The sequence below is a fragment of the Lepidochelys kempii genome, chromosome 19 (genome assembly GCF_965140285.1).
Source record: "Lepidochelys kempii isolate rLepKem1 chromosome 19, rLepKem1.hap1, whole genome shotgun sequence".
NCBI classification, from domain to species: Eukaryota; Metazoa; Chordata; order Testudines; family Cheloniidae; genus Lepidochelys; species Lepidochelys kempii.
Window position 1 is genome coordinate 17,089,493 of NC_136398.1, and position 6,901 is coordinate 17,096,393.

The window sequence follows — 6,901 nt, forward strand, 5'->3', positions numbered from 1 at the left end:
TCATTAGGAGAGTTATATACAGATTGCTGACAATGAAATGCCCAGAACCCAGCGTCCCAGAAATCTTTCTTTCTCTGGAAAGCAAAAGTCACCCAGCATGACAGTGCACATCTGGAAACCCGTAACCAGGGCACTTTCCCTTTCCATGATTTCAGATACAGTTGTTAGTGATCACGTTTTCCAGGAGATAGTCTGAGATATGGTAACTCCCTGGCAGGGGGGATTTTTGAATCTCTCCAGTGAATTCTGGTCCAGATACGAATAGCCCTGCATGTTTCCTGTGTCATTAGGAGAGTTATATACAGATTGCTGACAATGAAATGCCCAGAACCCAGCGTCCCAGAGATCTTTTCCTACAAGCAGGATTTTTAGCCTATAGAACAGAGGTGGGCAAACTACGGCCCGCGGGCCACATCCGGCCCATGGGGCCCTCCTGTCTGGCCCCTGAGCTCCTGGCCTGGGAGGCTCCCCCCGGCCCCTCCCCCACTGCCCCCCTCCCCCGCAGCCTCAGCTCACTGTGCCGCTGGTGCAATGCTCTGGGCAGCGGGGCAGCGAGCTCCTGGGGACTGACCCGGTGCTCTGGGCTGCATGGCGGTGGGGCTGGCTCCATCCGGGCGGCACGGCTGTAGTGCTGCCAGCCACCGGTGCTCCAGGAAGCGTGGTAAGGGGGCCGGGAGCAGGGAGCAGGGGGGTTGGATAGAGGGCAGGGGAGTTCGGGGTGGTGGTCAGGGGGTGGGGGTGTGGATAGGGGTCGGGGTGGTCAGAGGGCGGGGAACAGGGAGGTTGAATGGGGGCAGGGGTCCCGGGGGGGCAGTCAAGAAGGAGGGGGGATGGATGGGAGGCGGGGGGCAGTCGGGGCAGGGGTTCTGTGGGCAGTCAGGGGACAGGGAGAAAGGGTGGTTGGATGGGGCAGGGATCCCGGGAGGCAATAAGGAATGAGAGGGGGGGTTGAATAGGGCAAGGGTTCCAGGGGGGCCATCAGGGAACAGGGGGGTTTGGATGGGGCAGGAGTCCAGGGGGGCAGCCTGTCAGGGGGCCAGAATCAGGGAGGGTGGATGGGGGGGGTGGGCCATGCCCCTCTCCCCTAACCGGCCCTCCATACAATTCCCAAAACCCGATGCAGCCCTCAGGCCAAAAAGTTTACCCGCCCCTGTAATAGAAACTCATCATTTTTGCCATCTACAACTTTAGCTTCCAAAAACGGTATGGAACAATGAGAACTGCTGGTGTCCTGTAGTTTGGGAAGCTCCTGGCTGTCACAGGGAAAGGGGGTGAACCAGCGGTGCCCTGGCACTAAAATCCAACAGAGCAAGACTTCCACAGAGGCAGGCTGGGCTTGTGGTTACGGCCCTCAGCTAACACTGAAAGTCAGTTCCCTTTCCTACTGTCTTTTTGGCTTTTGGACAGGAGGGCACTGAGAAGCAGATCGAGGGGAACCTATCTCAGGGAACCCCAGTCAAAAATACAGCCACTTCGGGGGGTCAGGATGGATACGAAACCAGCCTTGTTTTTTTGGGCACCCTCCAAATCTTTCACTGCAACAGAGAGCAAAACATTTTCCACATCCCCTAAGAGACATCGGTTGTTTGATACTCAATTTCCTTTGGTCAGATTAGATGATCACAATGCTTTCTTCTGGCCTTGGAATCTAGGGCTCTATGAATGTTGTAATTTCATTTTTATTATGTAACAAAATTGCAACATCTGATCATGTGACATGTCTTCCAGGACCTGAATCTTAACAAGAAGCTCCACTTGTGTGAAGCCACAAAAGCTTGACAATGAAGTTACTCTTGAGCCATGCAAAGCTGTGCTTTGCTCTAGTGTCAGCAGCTGGGGTGAGGTGGCACCTTCACCCCAAACTTCCAGGTGTCATGGCCTGTCTTTGAGAAAATCTATTTGAAAGCATCTCTTTGTGCATCGTAGAGAGCCTGTCTCACACTCATCAACCTGATATTTGAGCCCCTTGGAAGCAGCCAGGAAAGACTAAAATAAGGGCAAACCAGGGAAAGATTTGAAAGGTTTTTTTGCTGGGAAACGGTTAAGTCCACTAGGGGGAAGCAGAATCAACAGATGAAGCAGCTTCAGGTGGTGGTGAGTGTGTGTGAACTGGCACCAAAGGAAAGGGAGTGCAGCTGGAGGGGAATGAATGTATTAACTCTTACGATGCTGGCATTTTCCAGGCTGCCAGACTTACATATACTTAGGAGAACATCTGCTATCTATATGCCCAGTCTCCAAAGGGTGTGAAGTGTCTCTTGGTTCATCCAATCTTGCCAATTCCTATTAGTGACTGGAAAACCCATGGTGAAGGACTACATCTCTGTGAATTAGTGAGCGAATAAACATGATGAGAAAGGGAAAAGCATGGATGGTGCAGCACAGAACAGGGCTCGCTCACTGATTTGATGACAGGGCCCCGGTTATTTACAGCAATTCTCCATAATGGGCTGATGGATGCGCTGCAGTGTTTTTGTCAGAAACAAGTATGTCTCACTAAGAAGAGAGAACCCGCTGCTGCCCTCTCTGCCTGCAGACCTGGGGAAAAGACAGATGTTGTCTGGCATGAATTATAACCCGTGTGGATTACTGCAGCACAGATTAGTGACAGGTTTCAGAGTAGCAGCCGTGTTAGTCTGTATTCGCAAAAAGAAAAGGAGTACTTGTGGCACCTTAGAGACTAACCCATTTATTTGAGCATAAGCTTTCGTGAGCTATAGCTCACTTCATCGGATGCATACTGTGGAAAGTGTAGAAGATCTTTTTATATACACACAAAGCATGAAAAAATACCTCCTCCCACCCCACTCTCCTGCTGGTAATAGCTTATCTAAAGTGATCACTCTTCTTACAATGTGTATGATAATCAAGGTGGGCCATTTCCAGCACAAATCCAGGGTTTAACAAGAACGTCTGGGGGGGGGGTAGGAAAAAACAAGGGGAAATAGGTTACCTTGCATAATGACTTAGCCACGCCCAGTCTCTATTCAAGCCTAAGTTAATTGTATCAAATTTGCAAATGAATTGTCCAGTTTGACCAATGTACATGGCAGAGGGGCATTGCTGGCACATGATGGCATATATCACATTGGTAGATGTGCAGGTGAACGAGCCTCTGATAGTGTGGCTGATGTTATTAGGCCCTGTGATGGTGTCCCCTGAATAGATATGTGGGCACAGTTGGCAACGAGCTTTGTTGCAAGGATAGGTTCCTGGGTTAGTGGTTCTGTTGTGTGGTATGTGGTTGCTGGTGAGTATTTGGTTCAGGTTGGGGGGCTATCTGTCTGCACATCCACCAATGTGATATATGCCATCATGTGCCAGCAATGCCCCTCTGCCATGTACATTGGTCAGACTGGACAATCTCTACGTAAAAGAATAAATGGACACAAATCAGATGTCAAGAATTGTAACATTCATAAACCAGTCGGAGAACACTTCAATCTCTCTGGTCACGCAGTTACAGACATGAAAGTTGTGATATTACAATAAAAAAACTTCAAATCCAGACTCCAGCGAGAAACTGTTGAATTGGAATTCATTTGCAAATTTGATACAATTAACTTAGGCTTGAATAGAGACTGGGAGTGGCTAAGTCATTATGCAAGGTAACCTATTTCCCCTTGTTTTTTCCTACCCCCCCCCTCAGACATTCTTGTTAAACCCTGGATTTGTGCTGGAAATGGCCCAACTTGATTATCATACACATTGTAAGGAGAGTGATAACTTTAGATAAGCTATTACCAACAGGAGAGTGGGGTGGGAGGAGGTATTTTTTCATGCTTTGTGTGTATATAAAAAGATCTTCTACACTTTCCACAGTATGCATCCGATGAAGTGAGCTGTAGCTCACGAAAGCTTATGCTCAAATAAATTTTTTAGTCTCTAAGGTGCCACAAGTACTCCTTTTCTTTTTACAGATTAGTGAGGTTCTGTGAAAATCGAGTGACAGGTTTGTATTTGTGAGACCAGAAAGGCACCTATCATCAGTTCAGGATTGGGAGCCAGATTGGTAGCTGTCCTATGGCTCCTTTGCTTTGGCTATGCTGGAGCAGAAGGGTCATAAACCAGGTAACATCACAGCAGGGAGCCTCTGCCAGAGGGTTGAGCCAGTTCCCCCAGCTCTGTGCCTCCTCCTGGAGCAGGAAGTGCTCTGGGATGAGGGCAGATTAGGAGAGCCAGCTGTCCGCTGAGTGTCACGCATGGCCAGAGTGCTACGTAGTGGGCAGAGCACAACAGGGCAGCCCTGAGGGATCTGTACCTGCCCAGCGTCTTACATGGGCTGGCGGTGAGGTATCGCCTCTTGCACATCCCTGTGTGGCAAGATATAGAAAAATAAGATGCAGAATGACGCTGGGGAATTTGTGGACCTGTACGTGCCTCGTAAATGCTCTGCTAGCAACCGAATAATTGGTTCAAAGGGCCAGGCTTCCATTCAAATGAATATTTCTGAGGTTGACCAGGTCACAGGCAGAGCCAATGGCCAGTTCAAACATATGCCATTTGTGGAGCAATTCGTAGGGTGGGTGAATCTGATGATTCTATTCTGCGTCTGGCAGAAAATGATGGGATTGTTTCCAAGAATTTCTAACCGGAGATGCTCTGCTATGGAACATTTTGTTGTAAAATAAACAGCGTAAACATTAAAAAAAAAATCTTACATGGAGGCCCATCGGTCGTGCCACTCCTGGTTGGACCACATTTATTTATCACGCTGTCACCTTTCACGGGCCCACTCCTCCAGCAGCCGTCTGGCCCTGTTCTCGGATCACCATCTGGCGATCGTGGCGGCCTCTCTCAGTGTGGAGAGGTCGGGGCTGGCCTATTGGCACTTTAATAGCATCATACCTCTCATGTGACACTCCCACTGCTGGCAGGTTTTCCAGGACAAATGGGAGGGGGCGGGGAGAAGGGAGACACCAGTCACATACCATCTAGCCTGGGCAGAAGGGGCCCTGACTGGCAAAGCAAAGGGTGTGTGTACTAACCCCAGCTTGCCCATGGACTGCAGGGGACAGTCGTGTGTGCCATAACTCTTTGTAAGCAGGGCCCCAAATCCCCGCCTCAGGGGGGAAGCTATCTTTGTCCCATTTACAAATACCGCTCAGGGGGACAGTGCAGAAATGTGGAGATTTTATCCAAATGGCTAAATGCTCAGATTGAACAGATTTGAAGGCCAGAAGGGACCATTGGGATCATCTAGTTTGACCTCCTGCAGAGCACAGGCCAGTGACTCCTGCCACCAGCCTGTAACTTGTGGCTGAGCTGGAGAATGGCTTTTCCAGTCTTGCTATACGGATTCCGCGAGATGGAGAATCCCTGGCCCTTGGCTGGTAGATTGGTCAATGGTTACTCGCCCGAGCTGTTACATATTTGCACCTTACTTCCAGCCTGAGTTTATCTCTACCTGTGACACTTGTATGGCTCCATTACCTCATACTATCAGAGCATCTCACAAGCTGTAAAGCATTCATCCCCGCAGATAGGAAAGTGATGCACAGAAAGACTCAGTGACATAGACCAGTTTGGGGTGGAAGAGTGACCTGAACAAAGGTCGGTGACTAGAGGCTAATCCCCTCGATGAGACCACCCTTCCACAGCTAGCTCCAGTTTTGAGTCATGAATCTAGCATCAGCTTCCACCCATGGTCTTTATGGTGAGAGGCCTCCTGGAAACTTGGCCAAACCTGGAGAGAGTCGTGTGGCAGAAGCCCGAACTCAGTTTTCCATGGGGACGGTTTACAGCTCCCAAGGCTGAATTCTGCTTTACATGCAGAACTCTGCTCAGCTTCAGCCACTGCCCTATAGAACTCCTGTAGCAGCCTTCCCAGAATCTCGCTCAGGCCCATGGCACTCAGGTACAAAACTGTCATCCAATCAGATCATAACTGTTGGACATCCTCATCTCAGAAAGTGGGGAGTCACAGCGGTTACCCTTTGAGTGACAGTTCCTCAACCAATCAGAATTCTGATTGAGTGAGGAAACTGCCACTCAAGGGACACCTGTTCATATCCAAACTCCAGAGCAACAGACTTCCCAGCCATAGTGTTTGATTGGCCAGAAATGCTCACATCACACTGAAGAAGGGAATTCTGGGTTAACTGGACTGTATAAAATTTCCCAGGATTTCAGTATGGTTTGGGTCAGGAGTATCATTTCAGAAAAATTTGGAGGAGGCAAAGTTGTGTCACTACTATGCGGTTATATTACATTATATCCCGCAAAGTCAGGGGAGGGCCAAAAAGTGGAGCATGTAGACCTATGAAAACTTGAGAGGGGGAAAACAAAGGTTGAGGAGGTGGGCAACTGCCCCCCTAATGCCATTGCAAATGAAGTGCCTGGTTCTGGAAGAGAAGCTGTGGTTGACAGGCTTGCCTGGGGAGTGCTTTTAGGAGGCATGCGATGTTGCACTCCATATGTTTTATGGAAATATGCTTATGAGTGTGAATATAATGTAACTGGAATATGCTTTATGCAAAAGATCTCTTGTAAGGTATCATAATAAAGGTTATAAACTACTAAATATATTCCTCCTATTTGTATACATGTATCATTCTTGTATCTGAAGTTAGAAATATGAAGTGTAACTCTGAGGTCCTATTGTAATTATGCAAAGTGTGGGCCATTAATGGTGGGTTAGATTCTTGACAATTGGTTGTAAATGGTTTAGGACAGGTTTAGACTAGGACAATTGGTTGTAAATGGTTTATTTACCTGCAAGCCTTCTTGTGTACCTGTGGACCAACCCAGGAAGAATGGAGACTAGGGGGTCTTACAGTGACATGTGACCATGTCACATGATTCTGGAATCCATCTTAATCCTTGTACTTTTCCATTCATGAGGTGGAGGTGGGAACAAGCTCAGACAAAAGATTCCTGCCTTGTGCCAGAGCTATAAAAT

At 48.5% G+C, this 6,901-nt stretch overlaps 1 pseudogene; it reads left to right on the top strand.

Moving 5' to 3' along the window:
* The first annotated feature begins 4,306 nt into the window (after positions 1–4,306).
* On the top strand, positions 4,307–4,598 carry LOC140900493 (small ribosomal subunit protein eS21 pseudogene; annotated as a pseudogene).
* The last annotated feature ends 2,303 nt before the right edge of the window (positions 4,599–6,901 follow it).